Source organism: Furipterus horrens, unplaced genomic scaffold (assembly GCF_987537825.1).
Source record: "Furipterus horrens unplaced genomic scaffold, mFurHor1.1.pri manual_scaffold_2, whole genome shotgun sequence".
Lineage (NCBI taxonomy): Eukaryota > Metazoa > Chordata > Mammalia > Chiroptera > Furipteridae > Furipterus > Furipterus horrens.
The window spans coordinates 103,672,686-103,688,812 of NW_028327172.1; positions in this window are offsets into that span (position 1 = coordinate 103,672,686).

The following is a 16,127-nucleotide window of genomic DNA, read 5'->3' on the forward strand; positions in this document are numbered from 1 at the left end:
AGAGTCTGCTTGTTTAAAGGCCTCCACTGTCCAAGAAGATTCGAAGACCCACCCACTCTAGCAACGACAGCCAGGGCAACAGCTAGAGGGGAGCCAGTCTGATATGGGAAGTGGGAGAAGTGCCTGGAAAAGGGGAGACTGCTGAGCAAGTGGCATTGTTCCCTCTCAGACCCCTCCCCCACATACAGCACCACAACGTGGTGAAACAGGTCGCCCTGTATTGACAAATACCTAAGATTCTGCCACTTACAACATCACAGGTATGATAGCTCTACCTAAGACACACAGGCAAACAAACACAGGAGCCTGTCAAGACGAGGAGACAGAGAAGTATGGCCCAAAAGAGAGAATGGATTAAGGTCTTGGTGGGAGAGCTAAGCAAGAGGAGATAGTCAACCTAACAAATGAGGACATAGCCAACCTGACAGACGCAGCATTCCAAACACTGGTGATAAAGATGCTCACAGACTTGACAAATATGCTTAAGTATGGCAATACATGAGGGAAGAAGTGAAGGCTATGCTAAATGAAACAAAGAAAAATCCACACAAAACCAATGGTGAAGGGAAGGACACCGGGGTTCAAATAAATAATTTGGAAATAAGGAAGAAAAAAAAAAAAGTCAACCAGTACAGAATGAGAAAATAAAAATTGAGAAAAATGAGGAGAGGCTTAGGAACCACTGCGACAACTTTAAACCTGCCAACATCTGAATCATAGGGATGCCAGAAAGAGAAGAGGAAGAGCAAGAAATTGAAAGCTTATGTGAAAAAAAAAAAATGAAGGAAAACTTCTTCAATTTGGTTAAAGAAATAGACATACAAGCCCAGGAAGCACAGAGAGTCCCAAACAAGCTAGACCCAAAGAAGACCACACCAAGACACATCATAATTAAAATTCCAAAGGTTAAAGATAAAGAGAGAACCTTAAAAGCAGCAAGAGAAAAACAAAGGGGTTGCTATAAGACCATGAGCTGATTTCTGGAAAGAAACGTTACAGGCAAGAAGAGACTGAGAAGAAGTATTCAATGTGATGAAAACCAAGGACCTACAACCAAGATTACTCTATATAGCAAAGTTATTATTTAGAATGGAAGGGCAGATAAAGTGCTTATTAAAAAAACAAAATAAAACTATGAACATTAAAATGACAAGAAACTCACAACTGTCAACAACTGAATCTAAAAAAAAAAAAAAAAAGACAAAAACAAACTAAGCAAACAACCAGAACAGTAACAGAATCATAGGTATGGGGATCATTTGGAGGGTTATAATCTGGGAGGGGGAAGGGGGAGAAATTAGGAAATGGTGCAGGTACTAAGAAACATAATTGGTTGGTACATAATAGACAGGAGGAAGTTAAGAATAATATAGGAAAGAGTGAAGCCAAAGAACTTATATGCATGACCCATGGACATGAACTAAGGGGGGTGGGATTGATGGAGGAAGGAGGGTACCAGGCAGAGGGAAGCAAAGGGGTAAAAATTGGAACTACTGTAACAACATAATCAAAAAAATATACTAAAAAAAAAATAGATTTCCAATATCTTGCTCTGTCTCTTCTCCTTCTGGCACTCCTATGATGCAAATGGAATGCTTGAAGTTGTCCCAGAGGTTACTTACAATATCCTTGGGGTTTTTTTTTTTTTTTTTGATTCTCTTTTCTTCTTGTTGTTCTGATTGGTTGTTCTTTGCTTCCTTATGTTCCACATCATTGATTTGATTCTTGGCTTAATCTACTCTACTTTGGTTTCCCTGTATACTGTTCTTTACTTCAATGAGTGTATTCTTCGTTTCTGACTGGATTTTTAAAAGTGTTGAGGTTCTCACTAAGTTCCTTTAGCATCATTATAACCAGTGCTTTGAACTCTGCATCTGATAGGTTACTTATTTCCTTTTTCTTTTTTTTCAGTTTGTTTTATGGTTTTTGATTTGTTCTTTCATTTGGGCAATGTTTCTTTGTCTCCTTGTTTTGCTTCTATGTATTAGGTAGAGCTGCTATGACTCCCTGTTTGGTAGCGTGGCCTAAAGTAGTAGGTGTTTTACAAGAAGTGGCACAGCCTCCACTAAGACCCAAGCTTCATACTCGAGTGCACCCTCCACGTGGGCTAAATAATCTCTCTTCTCTTATAGTTGAGACTTGATTGCTATTGGCAGGTCAATGGGAGAGATTTACCCAGGTCAGTCAGCTGCGACAACTGGCTTGACCACTAACCACCAAACTCTGCTCTCTGGGGAGGATAAGTTGTGCAGTGGCAGAGTTGTGGTGCTGTGATGTGGTCTGTAGCTGTCTACTGAGTGAGCAGGCTCTGGGATTTCCCAGGTAGTATAGGCTAAGGTCAGCCCCCACATGTGTTTTCTTTGGGGCCACCTTGCATGAGCTATAAAGCAATCTGCATATGACTACTGCTTGTGCTGGGTTTGGAAATTTCCATGCAAAGCTAAGCTGTGAATCTAGGCTGGCTGCTGCTAGTGCAGAGCTGGTGCCCCTTAGCTGGAGGCTCACTGAGGCCATCTGTTGCTTGTTTGAGAGGACTTAGGAAGTTGTAAAGCATGAGCCAAGACTAGCCATTTATATGGAAAAGTCACTGTTAACAGCTGTATTTGGGTGGGAGAGTCTCAGAGGACCTCCTGGGCAGGGCAAACAGTGTTAGCCAGGTTGATGGAGTCTCAGATATGTCACTAGCTGGCTGGCTCTTTGACTCTGGGGGAGAGGAGGTGCGATGGTTCAGAAAAAAGACAGTGGCCTCTGCCGCTTTTCTGTCTGAAAGAAAGCTGTCCCCCTATGCTGCTGGTACCTTTCAAGCTGCTACACTGGTGCTGGAGCTCAGAGGGAGTGAGTCTCAGTAAGTCCATGAGTGGGTTCTTTGATGGAAACTACTGTGACCATGGAAGTTCTTCCACCAACTCAATCCCCACTGGTTTTTGCAGTCAGAAGTTATAGGGACTTAACTTCTGGGCCTGGAACCCTTGGCTGTGGGACTGGAACTCCTCAATCCTGAGATATTCTTCCCTAATTTTTATCCACTACACATGGATGTGGAACCAGCCTAGTCCATGTCTCCACCCCTCCTACCAATGTGGATGGATTGATTTCTTTAATTCCACAATTGTTGAACTTTCATTCAACTTTATTTCTGATGATACTGAGTGGTGGTTGTTCTATATTTTGGTTGTAATTTTGATGTGGTTGTACGAGAAGGTGAGCCATGTTTACTTATGCTGCCATCTTGACTGGAAGTCCATAACTTTCTCATAAATCTATTTATTAGTTTTAGATTTTGTTCCTGTTTACTGAAGTTCCAACAAAACTAATGTAAGCTGTTTTCAAAACCCAGTGAGTTCCATTTTAGTGCTTCTCATGTATGAATCATAGTGACTTAATATGCTGTCAGTTTGATAAATCCTGCTCCTGCTCATGAAAATTTCCAATTCTATATGAGTATTGTTTTTCAATCTTATAATTCACTTACATGCCTTTGGCATAGTTTTCATTCCTCACCTGAGTAGTTCTTGGTAAAATTCCTAGCCTTTGGATCATGCCATTGGTTACTATTGTGAAAATTATCTGAGCTCAAATTTTCCAAGTCTATCAACACTGTAATCCATTATAAAAATGTATCCAAATATTATTACCTAATAAAGAAACCAGGGCTTCTCAAAGAAATGCTGATTCTGGGGCTGGGGTAAGACAAATAGAAGATGAGCCCAGACCATCTTACAGTGCCAGAAAGTTCAAAACAAAAAATGATGGGGCATGTCAAATGTACACAGAACCCAACCTGAGAGAGTTCCCAATGGTCAAAAGGCAGAACATTTTGGCAACAAATTAACCCTCAAGTGGTCTCATGGATGACAATAGTCTGGCAACGGTACGTGCACTTGGATTTATAATCTTTGAATCACCTCAGTTCTTGTCAAGCGCCTAAGCCATGGAGTTTACCTGGAATTCTGTGACAGAGAGAGTTGGATTGCACATGTCATCCACGCGACCTTTCACGCTCCATTCGGAGGTGTGACCACTGCAGGGTTACATAACAGAGCATGCAATTATAATCCAAAGTATAAAATACAGGAGTCCACACTAATGTAAATGAATAAGTAAATAAATGAATTGGGAAGAAGGGATGAACTTTTTATACAGATGACTTCCAAGTAATACGTGTAAATACTCTCCACTAGAGGAGGTAGAGATTTAATTTCTCACATACTCCCTCCCTCTTGAGTGTGAGCTATAGTAAGTGACTTGATTTTAAACAGTATGGTTTAGAAATGAAAAAATAGCAACTTTCCAATGGTGTAATCTGGCAAATAGCAACTGATATAGTTATCACCAGATTAGTCATTATGATTGCATGTCCTCCTGATATAATATCATGTGATATTCCAAATGAAGTCAATTTAAAGGGTATTCTACAAAACACCTGACTGGTACACCACAAAACTGTGCTGGTCATGAAAAAAAAAAGGAAAGATTGAGAAACTAAACAGACTAGAGGAGAATTAAGGAGACATAATGATTAAATGTAATGTGGTATACCAGATTAGAATCTGGAACAGAAAAAGGACATTACTGGAAAAACTAGTAAATTCATATATGAAATTTAATGAATAGCGATGTACTAATGCTGGCATTAGCTGTGACAAATACTGCAAGATATTATCATTAAGGGAACTCAGCACTATCTTCACAACTCTCTGTGAATCTAAAATTATTTTAAAATAAAAAGCTTATTGTAACAAATATATTAGTACTTTCTCATCTTCAGAAGCAAATGAAAAGTGTCTGACCCTGCTCATAGAAGAGGCCTCTTTTCTATCCTGCAACTTATAAAACCAATAAGACAGAATCATGTCCATCTGTATTTATGGCTTAATATTTTTTCTCAACAATGTCATAACTGACTTCTGGAGCTCTTGTTTCTATTTTGAGTTTTGTTGGGGATCAGAGAGAAGTAGTCCCTTGAACTTTGCTTCTAAGAAGTAAGCATGGGAAATTCTTTAGCCAAAGGTAGCAAAATCCAGAAGTTCACAAAATTACAAAATTTACTGAAGAATAATTCAAGCTAATTACTGCCTAAACAGATTTAATGATTTATTCAAAATGGACAACCCAAGAATCACATGAAGACACAACCTAATTTAACTATATATTTTTTATCAACAATATAATTAATTAATCCAAGAATACATTCAAATGTGTGTACTCCTTAGGTTTTATCTACGTCTCCATGAGCTCTTTAAACTACATTGGTGGTAAAATAATTCTCAAAGGGAAAGAGGCAAAATAAGCTGATCTAAAAGAAGATCTGTCAAACTCCCTGGACTGAAATTTTGAATTGTTTGTCTGTTATAGTTTAGTATAAAATATATTTAATCAATATGATAAACATAATCCAAAAAAAAATGTTATCAAGTCTATGGCCATTTACTCTTGAGGAATAAAGTAGGCCCAAGAAAATTATAGGATATATCCCAGAATAAGTTCACAGTGAGTCCATAATAATTCAATAAAGAATAAATGTAATGGGGAGAGACTTCCAGTCAAGATGAAAGCACAGGTAGACACGCTTCACCTCTGTGCACAGCCACAGAAAGAATTACAACTGCCTTTGCTACATAGACCACACTACTAAGACACAGAAGCAAACACAGGGAGGCTGTCAAATTGAGCAGGCAAAGAAATACTATGGCCCAAATGAAAGAACAAAACAAAACTCCAGAAAAAGAAATAAACAAAATGGAGATAGGCAACTAGCAGATGTAGAGTTCAAAACACTGGTGATATAGATGCTAAGAGAACTCATAGAGTGTTACCCCAAAAAAAAAAAAAAAGAAATGAGGGTTAAACAAAGTGAAATAAAGAAAAATCCACAGGGAACCAACAGTAAAGGGCAGGAAGCTAGGATTCAAATTAACAACTTAGAACAAAAGGAAAAAATAAACATTCAACTAGAACAGAAAGAGGAAACAAGAATGCAAAAACATGAGGCTTAGGAACCTCTGGGACAACTTTAAACATGCCAACATCTGAATCATAGGGTGTCAGAAGGAAAAGAGAAAGGCAAGAAATTGGAAACTTACTTGAAAAAATAATAAAAGAAAACTTGCCTAACTTGGTGAAGAAAGTAGACATGCAAGTCCAGGAAGCACAGAGAGTCCCAAACAAGCTAGACCCAAAGAAGACCACACCAAGACATATCATAATTAAAATTCCAAAGGTTAAAGATAAAGAGAGAATCTTAAGGACTTCCGGCCAAGATGGAGGCTTAGACGGACACGCTAGGTCTCCCTATACAACTAGAGAGGAATACAACTACTTCAAAACAAAGGATAACTAGAAATTCCAGAAAATAAAACTACACGGAAGTCCAACATATGAAGTTATAAACCAGCGGTGCCATTTGGGCAGGTAAGAGTTAAAGAGGGCAGTGCTGTTTGCGGTCGCACCCGGAGCGGCGGGCGGCGAGGAATCCCGGCTGCGCAAGCCCCTGGCGGTGTGCGACCCCGGCGAGGAGTCCCGGCTACGCAAGCCCCTGGCGGTGCGCGACCCCGGCGAGGAATCCCAGCGGCCAAGACCCTGGCGGTGCGCGACTCCGGCGCACTGGGGAGAGCGGCCGCCGCATCGCCTTGAACAGTGAGGCCCAGGGGGGCGGGAGGACGGATCCCGGTCTCCTAGCTGAATAACTGTGTGAATCCATCTTGGACCCCCGCCCCCAAAGAAAGCACCACAGGGCTGCGAAATAGGTCGCGGACAGGCAGGCGCCGGTCGCTAATTTGTGACGCGTACACAGGCACTGCCCCCGACAGCCAGCCCAAGAAAACAAAACGCATCTGTCAAAATGAGGCAGGCAACTATAGAAATACCGGTAACACAACTCACCAGGCAGCAGATAGAGAACCTGACAGATGAACAGATAAGAAACCTGTCAGAGGCTCAGTTCTGGGCCATTGTTATCAGGTGGCTTACAGAATTCACAAAAGAGCAGGAAAAAGATATGAAAGAAGCGAAAAACTTTCATAACGAAAGGAACAAAACCGCATACGAGACAGAAGGAAAGGAAATAAAATCCAGAGTTCATTTCAACAAACTGGAATATGGAGAAGGAACAAGCAGTCAACCAATGCAGCGAGAGGAAATGGGAAGCAACAATGAAAGGATCAGAAACCTCTGGGACAGCTATAAAAGGCCCAACATAAGAATCATTGGTTTGCCAGAGAATGAGGAAGATGAACTAGAACTTGAAAAATTGAGTGAAAATATAATAAAGGAGAACTTCCCAGACTTGGGGAAGGGAATAGACCTGCAGGTCCAGGAAGCAAGGAGAGTTCCCAAGAGACTGGACCCAGGGAGAACCACTCCAAGACACATTATAATCAAAATGTCAAAAATTAAAGATAAAGAGAGAATCTTAAAAGCAGCAAGAGAGAAGAAAAGAATTATGTACAAAGGGGTCCCAATTAGACTATCAGCTGACTTCTCAAGGGAAACCCTACAGGCAAGAAGAGACTGGCAAGAAATATTCAAAGTAATGAAAATCCAAAACCTACAACCACGAATACTCTACCCAGCGAAATTGTCATTCAGAATAGAAGGACAGAGAAAGTGTTTCCAGGACAAAATAAAACTGAAAGAGTTCATTAGATCCAAACCACTGTTATATGAGATGTTAAAGGGACTGGTTTAAAAAAAATAAAAAAACAGAAGCTAGGGAGATGAAACAAAGGCAAACTAAATAGGCAACGAGAGTGGAAGAGGAACTGTGGGTATGGGAAGCATATTGGGGGGAGGTCAACAGGGAGGGGGAATGGGGAAAGGGAGGGAGATGATATAGGAATTGGGGATCAAGGTAGGAGGGAATGGAATAGACGGAGAGAGGTTGGGAGGAACTGTATGCACAACTAATGGACATAATCTAAAAGGGGGGGACAACTGGAGGGAGGGGGGCCACCGGGTGGAGGGGAGCAGAGGGAAGGGAAATTGGCACAAATGTAATAATTTAATCAATAAAACACATTAAATCTGAAAAAAAAAAAAAAAAAGAGAATCTTAAAAGCAGCAAGAGAAAAGCAGATGATTACCTACAAAGGAGTTCCCATAAGACTGTCAGCTGATTTCTCAATGGAAACTTTGTAGGCTAGAAGGGACTGGCAAGAAGCATTCAAAGTAATGAAAAGCAAGGACCTACAACCAAGATTACTCTATCCAGGAAAGATACCATTTAGAATGGAAGGGGAGAGAATGCAAAGCTAAAGGAGTTCATAATCACCAAGCTATTATTGCATGAAATGTTAAAGGGACTTATTTAAGAAAAAGAAGATTAAAATTATTAACATTAAAATGACAATAAACTTCCAACTATCAAAAAGTGAATCTAAAAAACCTCAGCAAACTAAGCAAGCAACTAGACCAGGAACAGAATCATAGGTATAGAGATCATTTGGAAAGTTATCAGCCAGGAGGGAGAAGGGGGAGAAAAGGGGAAATGGGGAAATGGTGCAGGAATTAAGCATAAAGTGTTAAGTACAAAACAGACAGGGGGATGTTCAGAACAGTAAAGGAAAGGGTGAAGCCAAGGAACTTACACAGATGACACATGGACATGAACTAAGGGAGGGGATTGCTGGAGTGAAATGGGGTGCTGAGCAGAATAGGGTGAAAGGGGGAAAATTGGGACAATTGTAATAGCATAATCAATAAAATATACTTTAAAAAAAGAAATGTAATGAGGACATTTTTTTCTCATGTCTCCAGAGATGGTGAACTACGAGGTTCTAGTCAATTGAAGAGTGACGTAGGAAAACTACAGGGAATAGTCTGGCTCAAAGCAAGACTGGGTAACAACAGCATCTACTAAATAATTTAGTGATATATAGAAGAGCATAATCTACACTGAAATCCTCTTGAACACTCAGCACAGTCTTCTTACATAATACATATAATAGTAAATATGTTCAAATAAATCTGTTTTCTTTGGACAGTTTTTGGTTTCCAATGTTTAATTTTACTTGACATAATTCAAAGAAGTGGAGCCAAGGGTAAGAAAGGGCTTTTTTGTTTATTTTTCTAGGTGGAAACGGAGGTGTATTAGAGAGCAATCCCTTGTGAGCAACCAAAGTATTGCAGTCCCAGATCCCCCAACATGATTACATTTATTTATCTTGAGGTTTCACATTTTAGTAAATAGCTTTCTCTAATTTTAACTTTAAGACTTTACATATTGTCTTTTTAAGAGAAAAGTTCAGGCTTCTTAAAATTCATTTATACTGTTCCTCCTTCAGTTGTAGATGAAATCTCAAACAAATTAGCTCTTTTTGTCCTAGGGTTGTCTTTCAACCACTGTCTTCAAAAATAAAAATTGTCATTTATTTCAACATTGTATATTAAACTAATCAAAAAGATATTTATATGAAATACAATTATATAGCAAATTATAATTTAATATAAGTAAAATTACCTTTAAAGAATATTATATTTCCATGGATTAAAGGGATACGTAGTTTTAATAAACCATAAAGTTCTAGAAGTAGTTCTTTTCTTCTTTTTCCCTTCTTTTTCGGAACAGTTTAGTCATAAATCCATTAAGTATTGACAAGCAGGAGAGGCTTTTCCAGGATAGGAAAAGCCATGGTGGCCCAGAGTGAGGTAAGCCGAGCATTTGCATTGGAGGAAGGCCTACCAGAGGCATTGGAGACTGAGCAGGGTGAGGAGGGTGCCCGTGCATGAGGGTAACTTGGCACAGGTGTTGGAGACTGGGTAGGATGAAGAGGGAGTGCACGTGGTGGCATCCAGCTGCACTAGCCCTGCAATGCAAGTGGGGTAAGGCAGTTACTGTTGTAAGGGAGGTTGTTGTGGTGGCAAAAAGAGATTGGTGCATATAAGAGAATTGATTACCTAAGTAAATGTATATGGATAATGAGATTCAGGGGGAAAAAAAGATTGAACTTTGTTTTTATGGACTAGAATTGGGAGTTTTGGTTTGAGCATAATGGTTTTCAATATTATAGATACAAATGGAAATAAACATGGATGTAATGTTTATGTGTACATGCATGCATGTGGTATGCATGCATATGCGTTAATATTTCCTACCTCTGTCCATAGAGAAGGAATGAGAGCAACACCACCACATTAATATTTGTACCTTGCACACAGATCTTGGTTCCAAAATACAATTCTCTCCTAAAAGGAATCAAGAATCCTTGGAGAAATGGCTAATTCTATGTCTGAGAAAGAAAACATGCAAAGGAACTTGGAACATATTTTAGTGGCCTTAGTGAGGAAGTGCTCAAAGAATGATGGGTGACATGTTAAAAGGACAGAGAAGTCAGCTTATATGGCGCTCAAGTCTCAAAGCCTCCCTTAAAAATACAGTTTCTATCTGCTGTTTCATTTTCTATCAGGTTGTCTGTGTCTTTACAGCATTGCTTTTGATATTTTTTACCTATTCTGTAAACAAATCCTTTCTAGATTATATGTACAGAAAATGTCCTCTCATTGATGGTTTATCTGGTCACTATCTTTTTATAAAAAGCCATTATTAATTTTAATATAGTTGAATCTATCAATTCTTTTCTTTATGGTTTGTGTTTTGTGGACCTTGTTTTATAAATTTTCCCTGCCCATATTCATAAAGCTATCATCCTATATTGTCTTCAAAGTATTTAAGTTTTTACCTTTCACAGACGGGTCTTTAATAACACAAATCTTTGTTTATGTACGGAGCAATTTGAGAGACAATTCTTTTATTTGTATATGGATAACCACACTGAAGAACACAATTTTCATTGAGTTCGATCTGACACTTGTGTCTGACTAACTTTTAGCATCTGAATCCAAAAATGACCCTAGTTTTTCTCTATCACATCAACTTTTTAAGGTACAGGATACCCTCCCTTTGTCCCAAAAATCATACAAAATGTACACACAAAGAAAAATAAAAAAAAAAATTACCTGAATATACTGTTAATTTAGAGTTATTTTACTCATATAAAGGCTATATATTGTTACTGTAAGTCAAATTGTGTACAAATAGTAAAGTTCTGCTACCAAACATACGTATTAAGGTATTTTATCTTTTCAAACAACAGGCTAGGAAATGCCAAAATGGGATACTTGAAACAGTCTCCTTCAGTTGGCAAAGCTTTAACAAATTGCTTCATGAGACACAGTTTTATGTGCAGAGGTGGGAATATAATGTTCTTTCTGTCAACAAATGGCTCATGTAGAATGTTTTGATCACCAGGTTTGAGGTCGGATTTTGGAGGCCAATTTGACTCCACCCAATGCTTCTCACAAGCTCTGCTGTCCCACATACACAGAAAACAGGGATACTTAGTGTATCTGCTTTGCTGACCAAGAAGGAAGCAGACCATTTTAAGGTCAACACATATGATCTGATTGTGCTTGTGATATTGTAACAGATCAATGACTCTCTTTATGTCTTCATATTCTTTACAAAAACAAACTGAATGGCCAATTGAGACTGCACCAAATAAATTGCCATTGTGGAGGAGGACACACTTCAAGCTCCGCTTTGAGCTATCAATGAACAGTCACCATTCAGTTGCGTTATAGACTGGAATTCCCAATTCCTTCATTAAACCATGTCTGTTATGGCAATACACAAAGCCACCATCACTTCGAAAGTACTGCAGAAATGCACTTTCTCTTGATCAAAAGTAAGATACCTTCACTCCTTTTTCAGGCAAGTGTTTGTCATGCAGTCTTGATGCTAGGAGTTCTGAAGCCTTTTTGGATAGTCCCAAATCTCATGTCAAATCATTCAACTCATGCTGATCAAATCCCTTATAAACGGAATCATCTTCAATTTCAGAATCTTCATTGTTGCTGTCACTTAGTTCTTTATCATACTCCTGTTTTTCAAAAGAGGGTAGTTCAATGAAAACTGGCACTGGGATTTCAGATGAATGAGGCACTGGGCATATAGCTGATGGTAGACTAGGATACTCTGTTTTACATTTATTTTTCTGGTTCTATCCTGATGTTTTCACTATACAAAAGGAACAGTCACTTGAATGATCTCTTGGCTCTCACCAAACCATAGGTATACCAAATGGCAATTTATCACATGTTCCCTTCATCCACATCCATAAACTCTCAACACACTGCTTGCACACTTTTGTGAGGGGCCCAAGACTTATCTTGATCACCAGGTTTTACTTTAAAATATGCAAACTAGGCTTGCCTGACTAATGCGCTGATGTTTGTCCTTTGGGAATGGTGAAACTGGCACAGATATAACAAAATGAATCAGGGTTGTTTAGGCACTTATGATGAGAAATAGAAGCAGACATGATCGGAAGGAAAGGAAATAAGTATGTATGTAAATAAAAAAATAAATTCTGCTAACTCCTTGTATACAGACAAGAACTTGGACTACACTTTGGAATACGATTCATTATACAGAGCGGCACACAATCTCTCACCACACTGTCTCATGTGTAATTAAATAGCCTAGACCTGTCGCTGGTCTCCAAGGTTGCCCCCACCCCTCCCCACTCGAGGGAGCTTTGCTCTCAGTCAATAGGAGAGCACTGGTGCTTCCCTCAATCCAGGCTCTATCCAGCCTAGAGTGGTAGCATTAAGATAAGCTGTACAGAAAAAACTTGATGTGATAGAAGAAAACTAATTGCACTTTTGAAATCAGCATGCCTATTTAAGTCTAAAAGAGCTGAAAAACTGAACAGGAATTATGTTTAAAATTGTTCCCCTCTGTTATTCAAGCACTATTTATTCTTCATTCTAAGGAATACTAACTCCTTTTCCCATCTGAGTGTTCTATCCCAACACCAATTCCATACTACCTTCATCACTATAACCTTATAATAAATCTTAATATTTGGTAAAGCAAATCTCCCTGTTTTGTTTTTCTTCTTTAAGTATATTTTAGATTATTTTAACCCTTTCCTCTTCCATACAAATTTTTGAAAAAGTTGTAAGGTTTTACATATAATCTTTTTTATAAATTTTGATTTACTGATTTGAGAGAGAGAGAAAAGCATTGATTTGTTGTTCCATTCATTAACGCATTCACTTGTTGCTTCTCATATGTGCCCTGATCAGAGATCAAACCCACAACTTTGGCCTATGGGAATGACACTCTAACCAACTGAGCTACCCGGCCAGGGCTACATACAATCTTTTTAGATTTTGGTTGGAACTGCATTGGATTCATAAACCAAATTGGCAGTAGAGATGTCTACACATATTCACTGTTCCTGCCCATGAACATGGTACTTCATATAAATGTTAAAGTTTTGTACCTATAAAAATAATAATAATAAATGGTGGAACTATTTTTAACAAACATGACAGTTCAAAGGATTACATATTAAATATTTGTAAATAAGAAAGGATTTGACTAGATAATTTATAAGAAAGAAAAAATTAGAAAAAGGTATATAGAAAAATGCCTGGCTTAATTAATAGTAAGTAAATGCAAATTTAAATATCCACAAAATACTATTTCACTTATCAAATTAAAAACCTTTTCTTAAAATGCTATAATAGACACATCAGCTTGAGTCTAAGTGAAAATTTGTTCCCATCAGGGTCCAGGTCATGGGGGTGGGCTTGCTAAAAAGTTATTTATATGCAAATTGAAGAGCCTCTAGGAAAAGAACACATTAGAGGAAAGAAATTAGGAATAATGAGTTTAATCCAGTGAGATAGCAGTTGTCACTGGTACAATCTGGTCTTTCTTTCATATTTGTCTTCTAGGTCAGTTCCCCCATTGAACTCCTACATAGGAAGTGAGAGAAACCATCTAGGAAAAAATAAACACTGAAAGAATAATTTCATAATTTTTAAAGCACTATAACACCCAGCACATTTAGGGCTATTAGAGGGACACACTGCCAGAGAGGCATCATCCTGCACTTTGCACAGAACACTGGCGCTCCAAACTTCAGCTACTGGGCTGAGGCAAAGCCAATCAAAAGGAGGCTGGTGTGTGAGCACAAGAGTGAATCTGCTGGCACTTTTAGAAAAACTTGATCATAGGGCTTAAGGAAAATTTCTAAAAGCACTAGAGGTCCCACATCAACTAGCAAGGGTGGGGAAAAAAAGCAATATTGAGATTATTACTTTTTAATATGGACCCCTTCTCTTCCCATAAGCTAGTGAGGGCTGGGAGAAGCTAAGCTTAAATGTTTGTTCAAAATCAGAAAGTGTGCAACAAGTCACACACCCTCACATACTGTTGGTAGGTACAGAAATGAGAAACTTTTTAGGACAACATTTTGCAAAATATATTAAGATTATTTTAAAATTTTTACATTTTTGACCCAAACATTGTCCCACTAAAAATCTTGTCCTGTAAAATAAGTAAAGAGACATATATAAATGTATGTCCAGAAACAGTTGTTGCAGTGTTAATTATAATAAAATCTCAAATTGATCTAAATATTAATTATAGGAGGAAGGTTAAATGAGTTATGGAACAACTAAACAAATGGGTAGATGATTAAATACTATACATCCCTGTGTTAGAAAATTCTCCTGATAGTGGAAAACATAGTGATACAGATAGATCTGGCCAGACTTCTTGGCCAGACCCTGGGAAGAGGAGGGGTCAGAAAGGAGGCTGCCCAAAGCAATGGTAAACAAGCTAGCACAGTGCATGATGATGGATTTCCCTGCTCCCAGGCAGGGAAGCTACAGAAGGAGGCCTTGCATAGATTATGCATGAGGCTAGTGAAATGTTTGGACAAGACACAAGCCCTCCTTCCTCCTTCTGCTTCCTGGGTGAAGGGGAAACCAGAAATCACAGTGGCACGTGTACCATAAAGGTTAACATGGCAGCAGGGGGAAGTGCAAATGTGCCAGTCCAGCCTGGGAAAAGGACAGTATTGGCTGGGTGCTGGACCCTTACAGAGTGTGCAGAATTTTAGGCCACAAGATTTAAATGTAAGGAAGAGAGCAACACATGCCTTCTTGCCCTCATTCACCCTGTCAGGGGCAAGAGTGCTTGTAAACCAACAGGCTCTGGAAACCACGTGGCCAGGCAGAAAGCCAGGAGCGAGGTGATGGAGGTGCAAGTCACACACACAGGCTCCAGAGAGAAGCCTGAAGCCAGAGAGCCATTGCTTAGCAGTCTTGTGCTCCAAGAGGACAGATAAAGATGGAGTGGAATTTCTGGGCATGGTTTTGGGTTTCAGTCTTTTGAGGAAAAAAATGGGCTTTTTCTGTGTTTTGTGGAGGAGTAACCTGGAGCTAGGGAGTCCCCTGCTCCCCCAAATTGTGCAACAGTTAATAAAGACCTTCTTTCTTCCCCACCAACCTTTGTTTTCATAATATGCCTGTGTTTGGTGGCAGGCAGCTGAACCCCATTTTTGTTTGGTAATAATAGGGTATCAAAATGAATGTGCAAAGGTAAACCTATAGTTGGAAAATTTTAACTGAGGTTTTTTATTTTCTTTCACAAAATTATTTCTTTTGTCCTGTAGTTCTCTACCTTCTGGACAAGTTGGAATCTTTGCCTTAGGAGAACAGAAATCCATTGGCATGCTTGAATGCATTTTTGATTTATAACAGGCTTACTGTTCTGAAGCAAAACACATTTGATACATAAGAACTAGGCTACCGAGAGAGAATTTTATTTTGAATTAATGGAAAGGACATGATTGAAATAATGAGGAAGAATCTGGAAGACTAGCACATAGAGATGAAAAAAGTTAATCAGAGAATAAAAATAATGCAGTATTTAACATAAAGTCAGTTTCCTTCCTGGTTAAGAAGAAGAAAAATTCCCCTCTGGTTTGCAGGGCAAAGACAGGAGAAAGAGAGAAAGAAGAGAAGAAAGCCAGATGTGAGAGGGGTCCCTAATGGGACTCTGTCCCTGCCTGGTTTGAAATTCAAGATGGATATTTGTGCTTCAAATAAGCTTCAGGATTTGAGAAGAGTGTTACAGAACCCCTGGGCTGCTCCAATTGAAAACAAACCCACGGGCTCTTTAGTCAGGGGCCTGATTGCCCGCCGCCAGAATTATAACTCTCAATACCAGAGTTTAGTGAAAAGAAAAAGAATTGTTTATTTAACAGTTATATAGATTTAGTTATTTGTGGATTTCTGTTGCTAAGTCTTATGTTCTTTAAAACACCCAT